At 46.5% G+C, this 23,010-nt stretch overlaps 1 protein-coding gene across 3 annotated transcripts in view; it reads left to right on the top strand.

Moving 5' to 3' along the window:
• LOC119185000 (protein dispatched homolog 1-like) overlaps positions 1-23,010 on the top strand; it is a 495,836-nt gene that overhangs the window by 71,534 nt on the left and 401,292 nt on the right. For all 3 annotated transcript variants that reach the window (XM_075872172.1, XM_075872171.1, XM_075872170.1), the window contains exon 2: positions 13,766-13,854. The gene's annotated coding sequence lies outside the window, so the exon portion shown is untranslated. The remainder of the gene's footprint in view (positions 1-13,765; positions 13,855-23,010) is intronic.

Genomic DNA, 23,010 nt, shown 5'->3' with positions numbered 1-23,010 from the left:
TGTACTTGACCTTAGTGATGGATGCCGGAGTGACAGAAAGGGTTTGTAGAATGTGTCGGCCTGTCACGGTGTTAGAAAGTCTGTTATACTGAGATGCAATATGGGCTTCTCCTAGTTCAGCAAGGGTGTTGAAGGTGCCAGTACGCATAAGCCTTTCAGTGGAGGTCCGTATAGGCACCCCTAAAGCGAACTTATACGCTTTGCGTAAAAGGATGTCTATCTGGTCGGATTCTGATTTAAGAAAGTGTAGGTAAGGCGTTGTAAAAGTTATTTTACTGATAACGAAGGCTTGGACCAAGCGGAGGAGTTCGGCCTCCTTTAGTCCGCCATGTTTATTACTGACCCGACCCAAAAGTCGCAAGGTATGATCAACGGTGGTGTGAAGTGTCTTTAGTGTGTATGTGTTGAGCCGATTGCTTTGAATGTGTAAACCGAGCACGCGGATCCTATCCACTCGAGTAACTGGTACGTCATCTAGAATTACCTGTATATTGGATATGTGTTTTTCGCCCCCTCTGTGAGATGGTAGGAGAAGTAGCTGAGATTTCTGTGGGGAACATGAAAGATTCATAGACCCTGTAAGTGCCACAACCGTATTTGCCGCAGCTTGCAGGGTGTCTTGAATCTCTCCATCGGAGCCGCCAGTCATCCAAAGAGTGATGTCGTCGGCGTAGAGTGAAAACTTGAGGTCAGGGATAGATCTCAATGCTTGCGCCAACGGCATCATAGAGACATTAAAAAGAAACGGTGACAGCACAGACCCTTGGGGCGTGCCGTAACTTCCCAAAGCGTAAGACTGAGATTGATCTGCGCCTATGTGTATGGTTGCGGTACGGTTGGCTAAAAAAGTAGCTATATAGTTATATGTCTTTGCGCCAACCCCTATGAGATTAAGCTCGCGGAGGATGGCGGAATGAGCAACGTTGTTGAAAGCTCCATGGATGTCCAGACTCAAGATTGCTTGCGTATCTAGGCTGCTGTTGGGTGTAATGATATCATGCTTCAGTCGAAGCATGACATCTTGACATGACAGAGATTTTCGAAAACCCACCATTTCTGGTGGATAAACATTGTTGTCTTCCATGTATTTATTCAGACGGTTGAGTATAACGTGTTCAAGCGTTTTACCAAGACAAGAAGTTAGTGAAATAGGCCTGAGATTGGAAGTGTTCACTGGTTTGTTTTGCTTTGGAATGAAAATTACCCTGGCATCCTTCCAGGAACTTGGAAGGGTGCCAGTGTCAAAGCAGTGATTGAAATAATCTGTGATTGCCGTGACGGAGTTGTCGTCCAGATTGCGAAGTACTTTGTTGTTAATGTGGTCTGGGCCTGGTGCTGACGTTGTGCGCAGAGTGGCCATAGCATGCCGAACCTCTGCTTCCGTGATAGCGGCGCTCAATAACTCGTTGGGCTTTCCAGTGTACTTTGGTGTGTTATACTTCTGAGCAGGAGGCAGATGTTTATCGCGGAGGTCGTCGAAGAGTCCGTTTAGATCGTTTTTGTGAGCATATACAAGTTTCTTTATGCTCTGGTTTTGATGTGTGCGTGATGTGGTAGGGTCTAAGAGGTGGCGCAGTAGTTGCCATGTGCGTTTGCTGTCAAGGTTTCCTTGCATGCTGTCACACACCTGGCCCCAGTAGAGAACTACCCCGAGTATTATCATAGATCTTTTACTTGGTAATTCCCTGCTTAAAAGTTCGATAGATCTCTAGTGCGGACTTCTTAATCATGCCCATTCTGCACATGTAAGTCTCCGTTTCCTTCACTTTCTTCTTAACCGATAGTTCTTTTCGGTTTGGCCACCTGCTGTTTTCTTAGTATTTACCAGTCAATTTCCGGGTTCGCAGCGATCGCAGCGCCAGAGTGCCCTCTAGTTAATTTTGGGAAAATCTATGGTGGCTACATACGATTTCGACGGAACGCAGAGCCAATGTTAAGGAGCTTCACCCCTAAAACTCTCACGATCTCCCGCTAAACGGATCCATGTTTATACTCGGCGACAGCTTTTCTAGGCACAGAACGGAAAGCTGCGGAGGCGGAGCTTCTGCACATGTTGCACTACGCGAAGTAGTCTGTTTTGGCGCGCGTCTCGTAACGCAGTGGAAAGTGACGGGGGCGCACTATCAGTGTTTCTTTCTTTTTTTTTCTTTTTTTCCCTTTTTTATTTTTCTTTTTTTATTTTTTTAATGAAAAAAAATATAGTTTTTGGTTCATTAGGTATTACGGCTTGGTGGCGCTAGCCACCGCCCGATCTAAAGGGTACAGCCATATCCATCCATCCATCCATCCATCCATCCATCCATCCATCCATCCATCCATCCATCCATCCATCCATCCATCCATCCATCCATCCATCCATCCATTCATCCATTCATCCATCCATCCATCCATCCATCCATCCATCCATCCATCCATCCATCCATCCATCCATCCATCCATCCATCCGTGTAGACGCAGACGCCGCCTAGCGTTTGAGGTGCACGTGAAAAGGCGGGGGCTTTCTCGCGCGTCAAAACGCAAAGTCACAACCAGTAAATGAAAGTAAATACGACTATCTTCATGGTGGGAGCTGCGTCCTGTCTCAAATATCTCCACGTAGAAAAGAAAGGGGGGAACTTCTATATTTCACGGTGAAAATATGGGCGCTGTTGTGGAATTACATTCACTAGCGGAGGGATGCCCCCGATTTGGCTCTGTAGCCTTCGCATCAGTGCTAAGACAAGTTGTCAACGAGTAACCGCCAGGAAACTCGACAGTTATGCGAAGCTTTAGAGTCCCTTAATTTTTAATAATACTAAGCACTCCCTCACATCCACACAGCCACGAAGCGCATAAGCATTCTAAAGAAGAGCGTGTGTAAAGACGGACACATAAAGAAGTCAAGTCCTCACAAACACACATAGAGTTTCCCAAAATTAACCTGAGGGGACTCTGGCGCTGTGATCGTTCAGCGACCATGGGAATGATGGGTAGTACACGTATTTGCCTAGTCTTCGTACTTGGGGGTGGCGAATCGCACCCGTGGCTTCGTTTATTGCTGTGTTTCGGCTTCGTTTCGAAGGAAATATTGAACCCTTTTAAACTTCGTGACCCGATTCTAAATGGTAAGCCTAAAATAATTAGTGAAGCGCAACCGCTGAACATTTGCTGATTTTTTGTTTCGTGAGAAAACAGCTGCAAGCCACACGAGCACACCCAGAGCTAGAAAAAGACCAGAAGTACGAAGATTAGAGAACTACGTATACTTCCCATCATTCCCATGCTCGCTGAAGCGCTGTCCGTTGCAGCTCTCACGGACACTAGCGCCAGAGTTTCCTCTTGTGTATATTTAGGGAACTCTATGTAAACACAGACTAACAACTGCAAACGCGCACAACGGCAGAAAAGAAAGAAGAGACGAAAGCCTAATTGCGCGTGCGCAAGCACTAAGCGAACTTGCCAATCCGGCACGTTTCAGATTCTCTACTTGAAAGATTGCTGTTATGGCATTTCGTTTCATACCTTTACACAAGGGGGCCGGCATGGCCTATACTGCTATTACTGATATGTCATGGCTCAATCGTCAGACGCGTTTTTTCATTGCTATATGCCGCTACAAAACTGCGCGCTCATGGAATTTCAGCTCGCGCTTCCTCTCTCGATAATGTAAACACAGATTAGAAGGTCACCCTCAAGTTAGCGACCTCTTCATGTTCCCATAACGTCCGAATAATGCACCGACCCGTCTTCGCTACGTCGTGGCAAAAAGGAACATCATGTACATTACACTTCTGTGACAATCGGTTAATTCGTTGTTGTGTTTTACGAAGCGAATGTCAGCCCACTTGTCATTATAACTCACTCAGTCTCTCTCTGTATGGCGGTACAAATCTTACGTAGCCTAATTAACGGCGGCCGCATGTGCTTTCCTTGTTTTTAGGTTGTTTTTATCTTGATTTTTTTCTGTCATCTTCGGTTGTAGTGTTTATCAGCTCTCTTCTCCATGTTTTTATGCGCTGTCAGGTAAGACGCGGACAACGAAAAAAAAAAAAAACGAGAGACAACACAGCCTGATGCCTAATCTAACAACTAATTTATTTCGTACCAACTAGCTCACATTGTAGCCTTATTGCCGGCTCTTTTCTGCTCCTTTCCTGCGATATTTCATTATACCCCTTTTCGTGCTTTTCTTTTCATTATCAGATTTTTTTTTGTGATTATCTATTTTCCGTTCTGTGGTCTCCTTTCTACAGTTCTTATATAGAAGAACTTTTCGCTATTCTCCGAACGCAGTGCGTTCAACTCTCGGTGCCGGCGTTTCCCCCTCAATTCCCTCTTCCGCTGGTGCTGCGTCCAACTTCCGTGCAAGCAAGCTGTGGAGTTGGAAAACCTACGAAGCGTGGCTCGGCCTGCAGTTATTAAATATGGGACCTGAACGATGGAAACTCGATGCACGAGACTCTGCGTAACACAATGGCCAGACATGAGACGGCGACAGTCCGGTCTCTTAAACCGCTCCGCAGTAGGAAAAAAAAAAAAAAAGGGAGGCTGTTTACGATCTCCAGCCCTTCCACTCTCATTGCTTCTTCTTCTTCTTCGGTCGACGTTCTGTTTCAATTCGCTGGCCTGGACGACGCTGGATTGGGCAGGAGTCAGCGACGTTGCAAAAGGGAGGGGAACCGTTCTGTTGACTCGGCGGAGCATCGTGCGAACCCAGATCGAATTCCCCAAGGTTTGTGGCCGCCGCAGGCCCCGGGCTCTGCGCGCGCCACTCTGCAGCTTCTGCGCACTCTCTCTCTCTCTCTCTCTTTCGAGAACCTGATTCTCGTCCTCCTCCTCTCGCTCTCTCTTCCTACTGTGGAGGATGGCGGGGAACGCCAAAACACAGCCGTTGTTGGTTCGTCGAAGCCGCATCATCGCTCAGCTGTTCATTGTCATTCTGTGAGAGACGGACAGCCGGGTGATCTGGTCGTGCCTTATGGTGTGTTCTCTAAAAGCGTAGCTTCTTCGTCGTGAGCTTTATACGTCTTGGTGGGGGGGGGGGGGGGGGGAGGGTTGGCCGTTTAGCTAACTGCATGTTATATATGTATACATATAACGTGTATATAAACATGTCATATAGCGAATGCCTAAGCAGAAATGCCACAACTGTACATCCGGATTAATATTGAATAATAAAAAAAAGTTAAAGCAAACAAATCGATGCATCAGTATATTTGAATAACAATATTACTACTGTGGTGAATGTGAATGACCGGTGCCCCGCTATTACAGAAGACGATGACGACAATAAACGATGTAGTTGTAATGCTCACAAAAAAAATACACTACGCTTTCTTGGCCAGTGTCTCTGAGTGAGTGTGAGCTATAATATCAAGAAAAGAAACTAACAAAGTGGTTGTCGCTCGCGCATGCGCTCGCTGGTAGCAAAGGGTGCCTGATAATGTACCTTTCGCCAAGCAATGCCAGAGCCTTTATCAACGTGCAAAACCCCCATTTTAAGTGGTTTAGGAGTCGGGGTGCCCATCAACCTGAAACTCCGCAATCGGAAGCCTTTCGCAATCGGACTCCAGGATGACTGATCCTGCCCTTTGGCAAGGTGCCGCAACAACGGTCTTCTGTGCTGGCGCGCCCCGGCACCGTGACCCACCCGCATATTACGGCGACGCAGAGCATGACATCGAGGATTGGATCGTCGAGTGTTACATCGTGAGCGCTTCCAACAAATGGGACGATGACGACAAGTTCATGAACGCGCGCTTTAACGTCGCTGCTGTGGCCAACCTCTGGTTTAAAAATCATCAAGTTGATATCACCAAGTGGTCGACGTTCAAAATAGCCATCAACGAAGTCTTTGGACTCGTCCCGCAGTGCGGCGGCTTCTCACGGAACAGGGTCTGCGTTGTCGAGTCCAGCGCAGAGAGGATACTTTTTACAAGTTACATCGAAGATGTGTTGTCCCTCTGCTAGCGCATCAACCCATCTTTCGCGGAAATCGACAAAATCAAACACTTCATGAAAGGAGTCGTCGACGATACATTCCAGGTGCTCGTCGCAAGGAATCCTCATACAGTCGCCGACGACGTCAAACTGTGTCAGTCCTAACACGAGTTGCGAGAGCAACACCTCCCTACGCGCCGTGCAGCGGACGATGCAGCTGGGGTTTTCTCTCTTGGGAAGGACCTCACTCTTGATCACACCGTCCTCCTGCCTCAGATCAAGCAGATTATTCGCGAAGAAGTTGCGCGTCAACTTTACTTCGTCACCCACACCCCTGAGCCAGTGGCATAATTTTAGACCTACGTTTACGCCAAGTCATTGACACACGAGTCGTGCAGGCACTACCGCCATCACCGCCCGTCACTAAACCGCTGACGCATACGCTGCCGTTATTTCAAGACCCCCGGCCCCAGCCGTCTCAGGCACCTACGAGGCAACCGGATCATTAACACAACGCCGCCCACACGAGCGGTACCCCAGCCTACTTTGACCCCCGGACCAATCTTGCTAAGCGTACGGCGACTTCACATTATATTGCGCCTATGGCTCAGTGTACAGCTCGTGTTGTTGCACAAGATATTTTGTATGCTTTCAAGTTTGTCCTTCTTCGTGGCTCATCCTATACGCCGTCTCACTGGGATGGTATTTTCTTTCTACCCATCAGGTCATCGTCGACTGCGCTCGTGCTGAACTCAGATCGATGACCCCGTGCCCTGACATCGACGACAGCAGTCCCCGTAAAGTGTTGGCCGCAGCTGACGTTCACATCGAGCCTTTGCCCGCCGTTCTTGTGTTTTCGCCGGCCGAACCTTCGTCATTCTGTTTGCCGTCGTTGACTTTTTGGATGGCTTCGCGTCACTTTACGCGTGCAACGTCTCTTCTTGTCCGTACCTGCTCTTATGCGGCGTGTATCTAGAGAGCCTCGAGACGATGGATGGCATTTTCGAAGGCCCAATGCGTCCCGACAAAGCATCACTGCTGACTTGTTGTGGCAGTGATGACCTGTAACTGACACCGAAGATCATATGGACGTATTCCTCATATCCATCGATTACCACCCCACGCCTGGGCAGCGGGAACTGCTGGACAAGGACCTTCAGCGTTTTTGAGCTTCCTTCGACCCTAACCAGCCTTCCTTCGGTCCGGCGTCAACAGTTGTTCACAGTATTGATTCATTGTGTTCTTTTCATAAGCCTCGCTGCTGTATGTACACGCAAACAACGTTCGAGGGGAGTTGCGATACCTATACGAGAAGACAACGTTTTCGTTTCAATCAGCATCTTGCCGTAGAGGTGGCTTACTTGAAAGCGAAAACGTGTTTCGGTATTATCGATTTATGGCGAGCATGTAATCCGTAGCGTGCAGTAACAAACACCAAACAACGGTGGTACGTGCAGCGTGAATAATTCTACAGGATGGTGCCTGTACGCTGCCTCTTCGTTCAGTGTTCCCCAATTGCCCGAGTTCTGATTTCATTGCTCTCGTTTCCTCGTTGTATAATTGGTTTTTTTCTTCTTTTTTATCTTACTTTCAGTTGTGTCCCCCCTCTCTTTTTTTTTATACCGAGAAGGTAGGCATTGTGTCGGGGCCATACGCTAAATTCAACAATTCGTTTTCGTGATGTTGCTGTTTTCTTGCTCGTTGTTTTGTTCGTCATATATGCCGCCAGTGCATAGCCTTCACATATGTTCTACTTTTTTTTGTAGGCCCGTGTACTCAGATTTGGGTGCACGTTAAAGAACCCCAGGTGGTCGAAATTTCCGGAGCCCTCCAGTACGGCGTCTCTCATAATCATATGGTGGTTTTGGGACGTTAAACCGCACATATCAATCAATTATTTTTTTTTATTTGTGGTTATCCGTATAAAAAATAATCGCAGCCGTTAGCTTTATGGGCAAAATGGGGCAAACGAATCGCAGCTGGCGTCACTTTCTTTCTTTCTTTCTTTCTTTCTTTCTTTCTTTCTTTCTTTCTTTCTTTCTTTCTTTCTTTCTTTCTTTCTTTCTTTGTTTCTTTCTTTGTTTGTTTCTTTCTTTCTTTCTTTCTTTTTTCTTTCTTTCTTTTTTTCTTTCTTTCTTTCTTTCTTTCTTTCTTTCTTTGTTTCTTTCTTTCTTTCTTTCGGCACACTAGCGGCGCCTAGCGTTGCCGTGTTCGGCATTTTTCATCATGGTGGCACTCTAGAGATCAAGCGCGTTTTCTTGAAATGTCAAGAAAAAATGTCGGAGGTGGTTTTTAGGCGCCCGTTAACCTTTATAAGCTGGAAGTGAAAAAAAATATGTACGCAACAAAATAAAACGAAATTTAACGCGTACCCCGTGCAAGGAATATCTGGGTTTCCCGGAAAAGTAGTTCGCTCTTTCGCAGATATATATCGCCTGCTCGCGCGATTTGAGCCGCGGCTCAAGCGCGAGGGCTCTAACCTTTCGCGATGTCCACGTTTCGGCACATAAGCGAGCAGCGAACGCTTTAATCTCGAAGCCGTGTCGTGTTCGTTCTTCTATGCTCGCGTTGCCCATATGATCCTCGTCATGTCTATTCGTAAACCGAATATGTGAGCCTTCAACTTTCGGGTGGTGGAAAAAAAAAAAAACATTACTCTGCGTGAAAGTTGTGGAGCTTTATTCTAGAGAGCTTTACACGCGCCATGAAAAGCTTCAGAGAAAGCGATGCTGGTTGATATTCTGGAGTGGTTCTTAATACCTGTGTCACACGGGCGCGCAAAAAGTCTTTTAAGTAAGCGGTCTTTTACGAAGTTGAAAGACTTTTAACAAAGAGGTGTTTGCGCCGCAGACACACGGCAGCAACGATCTCCTTTTAGTGTTTTCGTTCGAAGACGCTAGCGAAAGCGTGGCGCTAGCAGTTAAAAGAGAAGCAATGAAAATAAACGATGTATCACAATGTACAAATTAAAGACTTGTTGCACTGCTCGTTTCTTCAAATAAATTTAAGAATAAGAGATGAAGAAACACCAATGTGAAAGTTTTTTGCACTAGATAAGGAAGCATTCCCATAACTAGCGACGTGCACAAGTCCGTCTGGCACCACTGTGCTTTTATTTACCGTATTTGTTTTTCGTTGCTTTCGACGGCTCTCGACACGTTATGGGCGACCGTACGGGAGAAAAAGCGAGGATCGCAAGCCTCACGGCCTACCTTCTCGCTCTGGAAAGCGAGGCAGACGCTGCAAAAGCCGCCAAGGAGAGGATAAAGCAGCGCAAGACCGAGCGTCACCACGTGATATTGCCGACGCGTTGTAGCTGCTTACGAGAGTAGAAAAGGAAATAACCATTAAAAGAGTTCATTACACCTTTTGCAGGATATGAAATTTGTTTTTACAAAGAGTTTTGGTGACAGAAAAATAAGCATTTGCTCTTTTTTTCCCACCACTCGAAAATTGCTGGCGCCCACTGGTTTTGAGGCTACTCATTCGGAGCCGTAAAAGAGATCGACGAACGCCGTTTACGAAAAAGACCGCTTCTGAAAAGGAGTTCGCTCTGTGCCGTGTGTCTGCTGTCAGGAACTCCTTTTCGGAAAAAGACCGCTTACTTAAAAGACTTTTAAGTGCCCGTGTGACAGGGGTATAAGAAAGAGAAAGGAAGAGAAAAGTGAGCCCCGTTATTGTCTGCTTCAGTGAGCAACACCGCCACAGGGCTCACAAGGGATGGGGGTGAGGAGGGATAAAAAGGGTAGAAGTAGAGGTGTAGAGGAACAAGAAGCAACAACAAACTCAGGGGATAGGAGAGACAGGAAAGATGGAAGCACGGTCACTGGAGTCCGAGGACGGGGTACACTTGCGAGAGATGTTGTCGGCGTCTGTAGATGGCGTAGAGCAGGTCCAGTAGGTCAGAGCTACACTGTCGTCGAAGGTCGTCGGCGGCAGGAGGTGACTTAGGGCGAGCCCAGTCGGCCAGAGCTACGATGACGCCGAAGGACGCAAGCGCGCGGAGCGCACGGGCGCACAACCGGTCGACACGAAATCCAGCGAGCGAATTCGGGACTCAACGTCTACCTCTTGGCTGATGCTATAGGTCTTTGCTCGAGTGATGCGCCTTCGTCACTCGTATACTTGGCTTGCGCTACGGGGGGCAAACTTCGCATGTTCTACTGTGCTCGGCGGTACCTCGTGCAGCCGCCGAGCTTAGTCCGAATCCTCTGGTCGTTGCCACTTCGCAGCTGATTCATGGCCCACGCATGTGATATCCAATACTGTTAATGGTTACACACTCGATCCGCAGCGCGCCGAGGCTCGTTGTAAGTGGTGCCTTCACCAGCCGTGCGCACCTTCGCTTAAAGGGACCCCAAACGGTTTTTACTATTTTTTTACACATTGGGCTGGTAGACCAGGTCCCAAGGGTTATTTAGAGACTGATTTGAGCTCTCTGCGTAAACTGTGTAATTTATTACAACGCTTTAAAGCTGCGAATCGCTTCAGATTGCTGCGACTCGGCCAAACGCGTTTTCAACCGCCTTTACAACTAGCGACACGCTCTGCCCCACTGACGTCATTCCTTCCAGCTTATCTGATTGGCTGTGGAACGCGCAGCAGAGACTGCCAGTATCGTATTGGCGGAGGGATTTCCACGTATGCTCTCTCACGCCACGCGTGACTCAGGCGCCCAGAAGGCGGAGCTTAGCCCCGAGCGCTCGAAGGAAGCGTTGAGGGCAGTTGAGGGTGGAATTGCAGAGCGGAGGAGGAGGGTACTTTTTTAGTACTCGTAGCTCCGTTAATAACGGGTGTTTCGATTGAACTCTGGTGCCATTCATCTCCTCCAGTAGTGGTGTAATTAAAAACGGAATGTGAAAAAAAAAAAAACATTTCAGGGATCTTTTAAGCCACGGTGGACCTACGCATGGAGGAGCTATGACGTATTCGCGGTTGCTAAGCGACAGTACTGGCGTCAAACATTGCGTGATGCGCGATACTAGATATACCGCATGGCATATTTCACCGGCTTTGTTAGATACGACAATGATACGACACATCCATGCGTATACGCCATAAGCTGTTGTGCTATACGTCACACAGAGCTCGGCAAAGCTCGGCGCGGTGGCTGCGTGGACGACAGTCGCCCTTGGTGGACATGGTTCGCTGGAGGCTTTTCTACGGCGCGTGCGTGGCTCAGTTTCTCAATCCAGGTGGTCGCAGTTGTGGCATGTTTGTTACTAGGTGACGGCGTGGAGGGCTTTCTTTTACGGGCGAAGCTCCTTAAGCCGTGGATCGTGTGTCCCTTATGTATGTATGTACCGTATTTACTCGCATAATCCTCGCACTCGCATAATTCTCGCACCCCACACATCGCCTAAGAAAAATACGAAAAAATTTTTTCCTCGAGTAATTATCGCACCCCCGAAAACTGCCGCAATAATGTCGTCTGCTCGTTCCAGCCACTGATGATGATAGCGCGCCCTATTTGGCGCCATCTCTTAAGCGTCAAGCGTACTATTGCACGGTGATTCAATCCAATCCAAGCCAAGCCAAAGTGGCCAGTGCGCGTTGCGGCGTGTTTTGTATGTTGTGTTGGTCATCTTGAAACGTTACGGGGCGATACTGAAGCCACACGGCTGCTTCAAGTTGCAAGTGATATATCATACGCTAAACAACGGCAACAAGGCCGCCGGTAGGCCCTTCGAAGCCTACGAGTTTTGTGTTCGCTATTGGTGACGGCAGCTGAAAGCCACCAAAACGCGTTGGGCCTGCCGTGTGCCTAAAACTGGGATTGATGGTAAACTTTATTTCTTCAGAAGGAAACTGCGGACGATTCTGTTAAATAGCCATCAGCCCAATACTGACACCCTACGCTTACCTTTTGAGGGCTCCTGTTGAGCGCTGACTGCTACCGCTACGCCCGCAACGCCCACAAGCTTCGCTTATGGTATTCTAATGCTCGACTATTTGCTTCCACTTTTTATGTCTCAAATAAATCTTGCCTTGTGTGGAACCTCTGCTTTTATTGTTGAGGTAAGTTCTAATTAGTACTTTGTAAAGCGTGCTGTAAGTTGCTGGTGTGAGAATCCCGATTTGCGGCCACTTCGTTTTTTTTTTTTCGCTCTCTGCGTTTTCGTGGAAAGTTTTCTTCGCGTAATTCTCGCACCCCCCAACTATGCATCAGGTTTCCGGCAAAAAATGTGCGAGGATTATGCGAGTAAATACGGTATGTAGTAGTCGTCGTAGTAGTAGGTAGCTACCTCTCGTTTTGTCCTTGGAATAGTCTGCTGGATGGCGGTACTTGTATATGAGAAACTTGTGATGAAAAGATGCGAGATGACGGTACTTCGAGTGTTCACTAGATGGGTGAACGGACGTACGCACGGATGAACAGACAGACAAGCAAAATGACGGACGGATGGATCAACGGATGAAACAACGGGTGCGCGGACGATCGCATGGACGAACGCACGGAAGGACGGAAGAAAGAACGAATCGAAGAAAGCACGCACGGACTGATGGACGCTTCTTCGCCCTGCTCATAATCATTAATTCTGTGAATATGCTGTGATTTTTTTTCATAACTGTAGGTCGTTTTTTTTTTTTAATTTCTATCTCAGAACATTTGAAGGCTCAAAACCGGGCATTGCATGTTTGGTTGAAGAAAGTTGGGCGTTTGGTGTGCGAAAACTAACATAGAGAGGTTGACCTTCTGATCAGCAGCTGCGAACACCGTAGCTCCCACACCATGGGGAGAACCGGATATATGGCAACTCATCAAATTTTGTCTGCAAGAAGACAGACAGACAGACAGACAGACAGACAGACAGACAGACAGACAGACGGACGGATGGACGGATGGATGGATGGATGGATGGATGGACGGACGGACGGACGCACGGACGGACGGACGGACAGACAGAGAGACAGACGGACGGGCGGACGGACGGGCGTATGGACGGACGGACGGACGGGTGGGTGGGTGGGTGGGTAGGTGGGTGGGTGGACGGGTGGACGGACGGGTGGAAGAACGGGTGGGTGGGTGGATGGGTGGGCGGATGGATGGATGGATGGATGGATGGATGGATGGATGGATGGATGGATGGATGGAAAATCAGACAGATGATCAGACTGATTCACGTCGATACTAGCGCATACAGCTCCCCTATAGTCAGATGAGGGAAGCTCTCGAGAGTGACGTCATGAGCTGGGCGCACGGTGTCCCCGCCTTCGGAGAACATTTGCGAGTACACGAGCGCGACTCTTTCTTTAGTCGCGGAGGCGATCGGTCGCCGCACGTAAATTCCAGGCCGCTTGCTGCGCTATAATATTTGGCTCGCGTGTTGGCGACATTTTCTGACCTATCTAAGGAAGTGTTACAGGGCCCCTTTAGGTTGCATCCGACAACAGTGCACGGATGTTAGGGTGAGTTTGTACTGACCAATGTTAGTACTTATAGGAGCGCAAAGCAAACAAGGGACGCGAGAAGGACTACACGGAATGAGCGCTCGTACTACATTACTACAATACAGTACTACATTCTTTACAGGAAAACAGTTGCGTAGTGTGGATCAAGCAGCAGTGGTCTCTGCCACTATGCCGCGAACCACTCTTTACCTGTCAGACCTTTTCGTACAGTGTTGCGAAACACCCAGCAAAGGCAAGTTCCCTTGTTGCCAGTCGCTGCCAAGCGCGCCCCCTTTTGTTGAGCCACGCTGCTTACGCCACGAGAGTCCAGAAGGACTGATAGGAATGGAACCGGGAAGCTGGCAGCTAGCCGGGCTGTGCTAAGATTACTCACCGCCCACGCGCTGACTTAATCTGACATTTCTTCTTTGTTCCCTTGTTTGTTTCTTTACAGGCCAGAGGTGGAGAACAGTAGCTCGTGGTCGCACAGCGCTGGATTTATCCTTCGGCTGTGCCTCGGGAACGACGCCGAATAGGATTCGGGTATGTGTGGAACTGCACGTGGATATGTGGGATTAGTATACGCTGACGGCCCCCCCCGCTCGAGTGCGAAATCTGGTCGAGCTAAGTGCGGTGGTCGTTGGTATGTGGGCAGGTCTTCCTTAGACTCGGATGACGTATGGTGAGCGTACAGGGCTGCTTCCCCCCAACCCTCCCTCCCCTCGATTTTTTTTTCTGTTTCGCCCAATTGACCATTATCATAATCCGGGAGACCGTTGTACTTATTACATAATGATAACGAAAGAGAACGAGAAAGGCAAGGGGGTTAGTCATTGTGGAACCAGAGTGGTTGTAATTAGAAAGCACGATTTCCTGCTAACGCATCTTCGCAATGTATAGGACCGATGAAACCTTTGAACAACGAGCAATATATGTTTTTAGGGAATTGTCTGTTGTTCAGTCCACGCAGTTTGCAGATGCGTCTTTGGCTTCAGTATTCTCGTCGTAATCCGAATTCTTGTTTTCTTTGTGAAATGAAACAAGGATATATTCACACGAATTTATTTTTAGCGTGTTTCTTTTTTTATTGCGCGACGACTCACACGTCCATTTCATGCACCTTGTTTCGTGATAAAGAAAGCTGGCCCAACAGTCTCCTTATTGAGTGATTCCATTTTTCATTGTTTTGTTGTTTTGTTATCGTTTGTTCTTGCCAAGCTACTCTATCGATACTGAAGTAGCCACCGCTGTCTCGCAAACGTGCCGTGAAAAATTTAAAAGAAAGGTAAAATAATGAGCCTACTTTAAGTTACAAAAAATAAAAGCTTTTCCAGAATCATTCGCTGTTGCACACACTTCCATTAACTGCATCACAACATTTAAGCAAAACGGGGCGTGGAAATAAGCTACGTTTCAGTAGAAACGCAGTAAAGGACAGCAAACGCAGTGAAGGACTACAAATACGCTATAAAAACGCTCCAGAATTCTTCTCGCCCTTCATGCGAGCGATCAATCGCTCAGGCTCATAGCAACGGTTTCGCAATATATCTCTCCACAGCGCGTTCCCGCAAGCTGCCTCCTGCGAAAAACGTAAAGAGCTGTTTATCCTCTGCTTCAGAGGGACCACCGCAAGACTATTACGGCTCAGACAGTTCTCTCTTTTCTATCTATCTATCTATCTATCTATCTATCTATCTATCTATCTATCTATCTATCTATCTATCTATCTATCTATCTATCTATCTATCTATCTATCTATCTATCTATCTATCTATCTATCTGTCTATCTATCTATCTATCTATCTATCTATCTATCTATCTATCTATCTATCTATCTATCTATCTATCTATCTATCTATCTATCTATCTATCTATCTATCTATCTATCTATCTATCTGTCTATCTGTCTGTCTGTCTGTCTGTCTGTCTGTCTGTCTGTCTGTCTGTCTGTCTGTCTGTCTGTCTATCTATCTATCTATCTATCTATCTATCTATCTATCTATCTATCTATCTATCTATCTATCTATCTATCTATCTATCTATCTATCTATCTATCTATCTATCTATCTGTCTGTCTGTCTGTCTGTCTGTCTGTCTGTCTATCTATCTATCTATCTATCTATCTATCTATCTATCTATCTATCTATCTATCTATCTATCTATCTATCTATCTATCTATCTATCTATCTATCTATCTATCGTTCTGCCTGTCTGTCTGTCTGTCTGTCTGTCTGTCTGTCTGTCTGTCTGTCTGTCTGTCTGTCTTTTTTTGTGACAGCTACACCACAGGCAGTTCCAGTTCTTTTCTATCCCTCTTCCAATTTTCGTTCTTGGTTGGCTTTTGTTTCGTCAAGTATTTCTTCTTCTTCCTGTTTGTCCCTCGACGCTTTTCTTCCCAACGGCGGCTTCGGTGCCTTTGTTTCCCTGTTCCCAGTTCGATTATTGGTGCGTTCTCTTTCTTAAACTCCTTTGTTTGGTTTTTTATTTTCATATTGTCAATTTCTCAACAGCGGTAGCTTGCTCTGTGCCACAGTATCCCCACTTACGTGGATTCCACGAATTCTCAAGCTGTCAGCAAAACGTGGTTTCCGACGGCGAGTGGCGCAAAGAGTTCATCCCCTGACGAAGGGAGGACCCCTCACAAAACTGTGGGGACATAAATATATGTATAATTGATTGTTGATAACGCTTTCGTAGTGCTATAACTTTTTTATTCTTCTTCACAAATGCATCATACTGGCTGTTTGAATTATATATATATATATATATATATATATATATATATATATATATATATATATATATATATATATATATATATATATATATATATACTGTGTGTGCGCGAGAGAGGGAGAGAAAACAAAGAAGTACGACAGTGTCTAACAAAGACTTCGGCGTTCATCTCTGAAACATCTGTTGACGCATCGCGTGGAGGCCAGGATCAAATAAATTTATTACAGAAGGGTTACAGAAGGGTGGAAAAAAAACAGCATTGTTTTCGTATACAAACAAAAGAAAGCCATCGTACTAACGATGCCTGGGATTCAAGCCGTGCTTCTACACAGAGAGAACCATTTCTTCTTAATTCTCAGCTTCGTATCTGCTCGGCTGCGCGGCTTGTTTACGCTGCCGCTTCGTTTCCCAGCTCCTTCGAGCGTCATAAAGAGGGTTGCCCAGAGACGCACCCTTTTTCGTCGTCATGGCAGGTTGTCTTATGGGTTGGGCTCGTTCATCTGTGCGTGCCTTACACGGCCTGTTTGTTGCCAACCGCTCAGCCTGTTGCCTCGCTGCTCGCGTGCTGGGCGGTCCTCCCGGTAACACGGTCACGAGGCGGCCTGCACTGCAGCTGATTGGCGAGATTCTTCTCAAAGAGCTTGACAAAAAGAAAGTAGAGCTCGTTAATTGAGGGGACTCGGCTGGTTCCCCGGAAACGCCTATACACCTTCTCCTGTGAAGGCAAGAGAGGAGAAAGATAATTTACTGGAAGGCGGAGTGGTCGGTGCGAGGTATTGCGCTCTAGCCTAGCAACTCTGCGCAGGGAAAAATGTAAAGGGGAAAAAATAATGTTCGCAGCTCGGACTGCTGGCGCAAGACGGGAACCGTCCTCGGAGCTATAGTTCTAGCATGGTCCTTCAATATTTTTCTGGTCATGAAACTCCCGCGTCACTCAATGGGAGAGCTTCATATACCGCCCGCACTTTCCGCGCCGCGGCGCTGGCGTAGCTAGACGGGGGACGAGGAAGCCGGCCCGGCCGGCTGCTCTGTTGGCCGCCATTAGCGGACTGTTGGCGCGGAGTTGTGGTGGTCGTGCTGATCGCCCCCCTTTTTAGCTTTTCGCGGTCGCATCGTGTTGACAGCGATGCCCAACACCTGCTGCGTGCCGGGCTGTCATTCTGGATACAAGGGCACCGTCGAAAAAGTTTCCCTGTTCTGTTTACCAGCCAACGCAGAACAACGCGTCAGGTGGAAACGTGCGATCCCGCGACAGGAGACTGCCGGATTTTCGTTCGAATCAAAGTACGCTCGCGTGTGTGAAAAACATTTCGACGCCAGTGACATTGTACGTGCGGACGTGTGCACTGTGAACGGAGACATCGTTTCGCTGCCCCGAGAACGACCGAGACTGGTGGAAGACGCCGTACCAAGGATTTTTGAAGGTTTGCCTTCCTACCTCTCGAAACCAAAGCAGCGTTCGCGTGCAACGAAGGGCCCACCTCTAAAAAGGCCGCGAGAGCTTTCTCCGGATTGTGATGCGACAGTCGCGAATGCAGACGTCTCCAGTGCAGCCGACAAAGAAATCGAAGGTAAGTCTGGCACAAAGTTTGCAAGTATCCTACCCGCTCACCACGCTAACAAAATTCGCTCACTACGCTAACCAAATTGGTTCCTTCCCTTATAAATATTGCCCTTTCTCACTCTTTGCAGATGTTGTGAGAACTGAGAATCGCAATGGCTACGCTGATGCAGAGTGTCAAACAGAGGTCACCGTTTGTTCAGCGTCGGAGCTACAGAGAGTGAAGGCCCAACTTCGCAGCGTGAAGCAACAGCTTCAGTCATGTCAGCGGAAACTCACAAAAGCGGAGGCGCACGCGAATAGAAAGAATGGAGTGTATGCAGATATTCACAAGCTTTCAGACCGCGAGAAGCTCATTATAGACCAGTGCATCATGAAAGCAAATATGAAGTCTGCGAAAGCAGCACGGTAAGATCCGGTTTGTAAAGTTTGTGTGTGTGTGCAATTTTATGTGAAGTGCGATGTTCGGTGCGCATTCGTTTGCTTTCTGGATATTGACAGAAACTACTAAGTGAAGCCGTGGGACAAAACGCAATATTTTGTTTTACTTTGATGGTGCTGTTTGCTTGAGCTGTAGCAGAATCGTGACCACAAAAATTGCATTTTATTTATTGCAGGTATAAAAAGGAATGGCTTTACGATTGTTTACTGCTGAAAATCAAATCCACAGCAGTTTATACATTTCTTCACGAGAATAATTTTCTGCCTCTACCACACCCTCGCACACTCTACTCCTATCTGAAAAATCTGAAGGCCGGCTTCGGATTTGATGAAAATTTATTTGACATCCTCAAAGACAAAGTGGAAAAGATTCCAAAGAGAGAACGGCGAGGTTTTTATCTTTTTTTTTCTTTTGCATTTGATTTTTCTGGACTCTAGGTAAAGAGCTGAAATATTTTTTTTTCTTTAGGTGTCCTCATGTTTGATGAGATGAGCGTGAGAAAGAGCCTTCACGTCAGGGAATCGGATATGGCACTGCTTGGAAAGGTGGACTTAGCAGAGCACACGAAGCCGACTGACCAAGTGAAAGATGGGGACCACGTGTTGGTGTTCCTTTTCCGACCATTCCTTGGTGGCTGGTCGCAGACTGTCGGAGCGTTTTGCACGTCCGGGGCTGCACCAGGATCCACTGTTGCCAAACTGATCCTGCAGTGCATTGTACTCCTATCGAATGCCGGCGTCATTGTGGAGGCAGTCACTTGCGATAACTCAACTTCGAACCGATCAGCACTGAACTCCTTGGGTAAATATTTGCAGTCATTATTTATTTTCAAGGTATTTAGTAAGTGATTTTAATAATAGAAATGCCTTTCTTTTAGGTGTCAGTGGTGATGTCACAAGAGTATCAACATCGTTTGAGCATCCATGTGACTCCTCCAAAGTCATTCAGGCTATAATTGACCCGCCGCACATCTTCAAGTGCATCAGGAATAACCTTTTGAAGGCCGGAAAGTTCCTGGTGCGTAAAACAGTTTAAGATAAGTCATCACAGTGCTCTGGCTAACTTTGTCTCACAGCCTTTTTATAAATGTAACAGTTGCCTGGTGACAAAGAAGTACAGCATTCCCACTTTGAAGCTCTGCTGGACTACGAGGAGCAGCAAGCTGGACTTCGGGCTGTGCCAAAGCTTACGAAAGCTCACATCAGCCCCAACGCTTTCCAAAAACTGAGTGTGAGACTTGCTGTCCAGGTAAGACATAACAGCTGCTCTAGCATGAGTCATTAATCAGTATGTGTAACAAAAAGTGGTGTTGCTTCATCAGAATACAACACTCTGCCATATAACTTCTCTAAAACATTTCAGCTCTTCAGTGAAAGCACTGCTTCAGCAATGGACTTCTATCGCAGTAGAGAAGAATGTGTGAAACTTCGTGGCTCCAAAGCAACTTCGGATTTTGCGAGGCGAATGAATAGTCTATTCGACTGCTTCAATTCTAAAAGGCCACAAGATGTGCAGTACAATGAAGCGGAACACATTTCTGTAAGCCCTAATATTTCAAACCTACTGTCACATCCTTTGAAGTTCCACTTAAATCAGATTGTTTTTCAGACGCTGAAGGAGAACATCGAATGGCTTGACAGGTGGCACACTTACAACCAGAGTTTACCAAAGCAAAAGCAACTCTTCTTTCTCAGCAAGCCAACATGCAATGCTTTGAGAATGACTTTGCACAGCACAGTGACGCTTGTTGAAAAGCTGCTGAATTGTGGCTTTCGCTATGTTTTAGTTGGCAACTTTGGACAAGACCACCTCGAGGTACATTTAAACGTTTTTGCTCGTTGAAGACGTTTTCTTCACACTTTTATATTTTTCAGAGATTTTTTGGCATCGCAAGACATGTCGCTGGAGCAGGGGGACAGCCAACTGTTCAGCAATTTTTGTTCATTTACCGGTTGCTCTCGGTGAACAACTTGATCCGTCCTCCACAGAGAGCCTCGGTTGAAGGGGATGGTCCGCGTCTCCTCTTGAAAATGCAGGATCTCTTTCAACATAAAGAGCCTACTGTTAATCAGGTAAACATTTGAATAGCACCCACCAATGCTGCTTGTAGGGTGTTTGTGCATCGTAAACGTGCTGAATGTCGTCTAGCTTTTTGATGCTAATGACATGCACGTCTGGTCGTATGATATAGAACAGACTTTTATTCTGCTTAAGTAAAGTGTGGGATTGGGCTAGTTGGTAATCCATATAAAACTTCTAGGCGCGTAAAACTTCAGACAACTAACATAAGAGACGAGGACGAGCGCAGACTTTCAACTGATTTATTACTACTACGACACACATATATATATTAGAAAGAAGATAAGATCACTTGCTTAAGCAAAAAAAAAAAAAAAAAAAAATTTTTTTTTTTTTTTTTTTTTTTTTGCTTAAGCGCCTAGAAGTTTTATTCTGCATTTTTATATTTTACTTTACAAATTTCTCACTCTGGCCATTGTGATAACGCAAAATATGTTTCAGATTGATACCTTGGCAGTTCTTTTTGACGATATACTGCTGGAGCCTGCTGAATGCATGCAAGACATGATTCATCCCGAGTCAACGAGGGACTGTATTTTGGATTACCTTGGTGGGTATGTAGCAAAAAAGTTTGCTAAAATAAGCTGCAAGGACTGCCTCCAAACACTCAGAAGCAACTCCCGAGAGCCAACTGCATTGACTCAAATCAAGACAAGAGGATTTTTGCAAGTGCCATCGGAGAAATTACTGCGGCTCTTGCAAATTGTGGAAGAACATGTGGAAATGTGCACGGTGGACAAAATAGCCTGTGCCAGTGTTTACATGAACATTGTTGAGAACATCCTGCTGGACGACCGCACTTCTTCGGCCAGTGTTGGCTGTGGCTCACATTTCGTGAGCACTACGGCAGAAGTTGTGCACTTTTTTATTAAGTGCCGTCTGCATTTTTTTACGCGTGAGCAGAACAAACTGTTTCGTGCTGGCGGACGTCGTTTATCCTGCCCGGCCAAAGGAGGGAGGAAACCAGGGACATAAATTTTTTCAATGATTTTTGTTGTGTCATCCACTCCGTCTCCCAACTTTCATCCACAGTTTTGAAACGCAGATTTGAATAAACTATGTGCCTGTGCTCATGGCAGTTTCGAATTCTCGACGATTGCCGCGTAGCGTAGTTGCCAAATTCAAAATGTTACCCCCTGCTAGGTAAGTGGCACACAGATTTGCTTTCGTTAGGCAGAAATATCTCGCACATAAAAAGCTCAAGTTGGATTGAAAGAGATATCTAAGTGCATAAAGAAAATCTCTAGAAATATTCAAAAAGAGCAATGCAGTTTCATGTACAACTGATTCGTTTAAACTGAATAACTGGGTTGAAGGAAGATCCTGGTTGATTTCTATGTGCGCGTAGAAGGAACAGGGTGGCTAATTAGAACGCGGACTTAGAAGTCGTGGTCATTGGGAGAGTACATGGGAATGGATAAAAAAAAAGCCGCGTATATCAAAACTCGGCTGCGTTATCAAATCTGCATGCGTAAAAACAAAAGCTCTCGCTTCGAAATAGCACGTAGTGCCTATATCTAGCAGCTCACAACAGTTTCATCTCATTTTTTAATCTTTAAAATCAGGGGCGCTAATTATGACATCAAAGAAAAAAAAGAAAAGAGCACAACTTGAGCATCCCTCTCTGTCTTGTGGTGTCTCATTCTGAGCTTTTAATTTTTCAGCTATGTTTCACTAACGATATCCCTCAAGAGGTACTTCAAGGCTATTAATGTCAAGTCACCCTGATACACAGATTTGTTTATTGGCACGCGAACTTCTATTGGCTGCTTCGTGATGCCATATGGAATAAAGTGATAGTTATTCCGAAAATGAACGTTACGTGCAGCCAGAGCACGGCTGCTCCGCAATCTCTAGCGCAAAATATGTTAACCTTTCAGTCATCTAGAACCAGTCACAGTGTTCGGTTTAAGCCCCAAAAGCGGCTATGCAGGAATCGAGAAATTTAGGAACGCTACGAATGCGCGTCACTTGACAGACGAACTCAGTTAAAACATTGCCAGCAGTCAAAGACTTAGGCAATTTGACAACGCGCATCATGGACCACTTTGACAATACTAATAGCTGCTATGATTTGTTAGCGATAACACGGAGAAGGAAAATATCTGAAGAAGTGTATTTGATGGGAAACGCTTCCGCGAACGCGCTACAGCCCTGCCAAGCGCGGCCGATCGATGCCCTCCTGTTTACGGTGGCGCCTCTGGTGGCCACTTGTGTCCCTATATGAAACTTTCGCGGGAGTTTCATGACCAGAAAAAAGTATTGAAGGACCATGGTTCTAGCTTTAATAGTGCCAAGATTTTGCTTTCCACCGAAAGTGTCATGCTTTTGCTGGAGAGGTAATATTTCTGCTTTCAGTGCTACGCGTGACAGAACTTTGATACGCTTTGCTCACATCCCAGTCGAAAAAGTTTGCAGGGCACCCTCAGCTGGCGGTTGGGAATCCTGATCGACGTACAGGATTCCCTCAATCGAGTCACATTCAACGAGTGTCGTGGCAGTTAGGATCACTTGTGAACGCTGTCTGTGGTCGTGCACAATGTCACGTGACTACACGTGACGTGGTGTGATTTTAGCCACGTGACTATAGCTGTTACGCGATTTATCGCGAGAACGTGACACGTTGCAAGTTATTGCGCGATAATGCGGGATTTCAGTCGCGGGAATAACTTTTCCCGGATGTTACGTGATTTTGAGTCACGTAAGAGGCTCTCCCGTCGCAGTTTTTTTAAATTTTATTCTACATCGGACAAATCACCTCTTGTGTTTAGAGGGGTAAGCGGAAGTTGACAAGGGTAAGCCGTGTGCGCGTTGGTTGATAATGACAATTCCTGAATCCTTCTTCGCACTGCGCGGCACTGTTAACGGGTTAAAAGGACCC

This window comes from Rhipicephalus microplus, chromosome 8 (genome assembly GCF_043290135.1).
Source record: "Rhipicephalus microplus isolate Deutch F79 chromosome 8, USDA_Rmic, whole genome shotgun sequence".
Taxonomy (NCBI): domain Eukaryota; kingdom Metazoa; phylum Arthropoda; class Arachnida; order Ixodida; family Ixodidae; genus Rhipicephalus; species Rhipicephalus microplus.
This window is presented reverse-complemented; position numbering and strand designations above follow the sequence as displayed.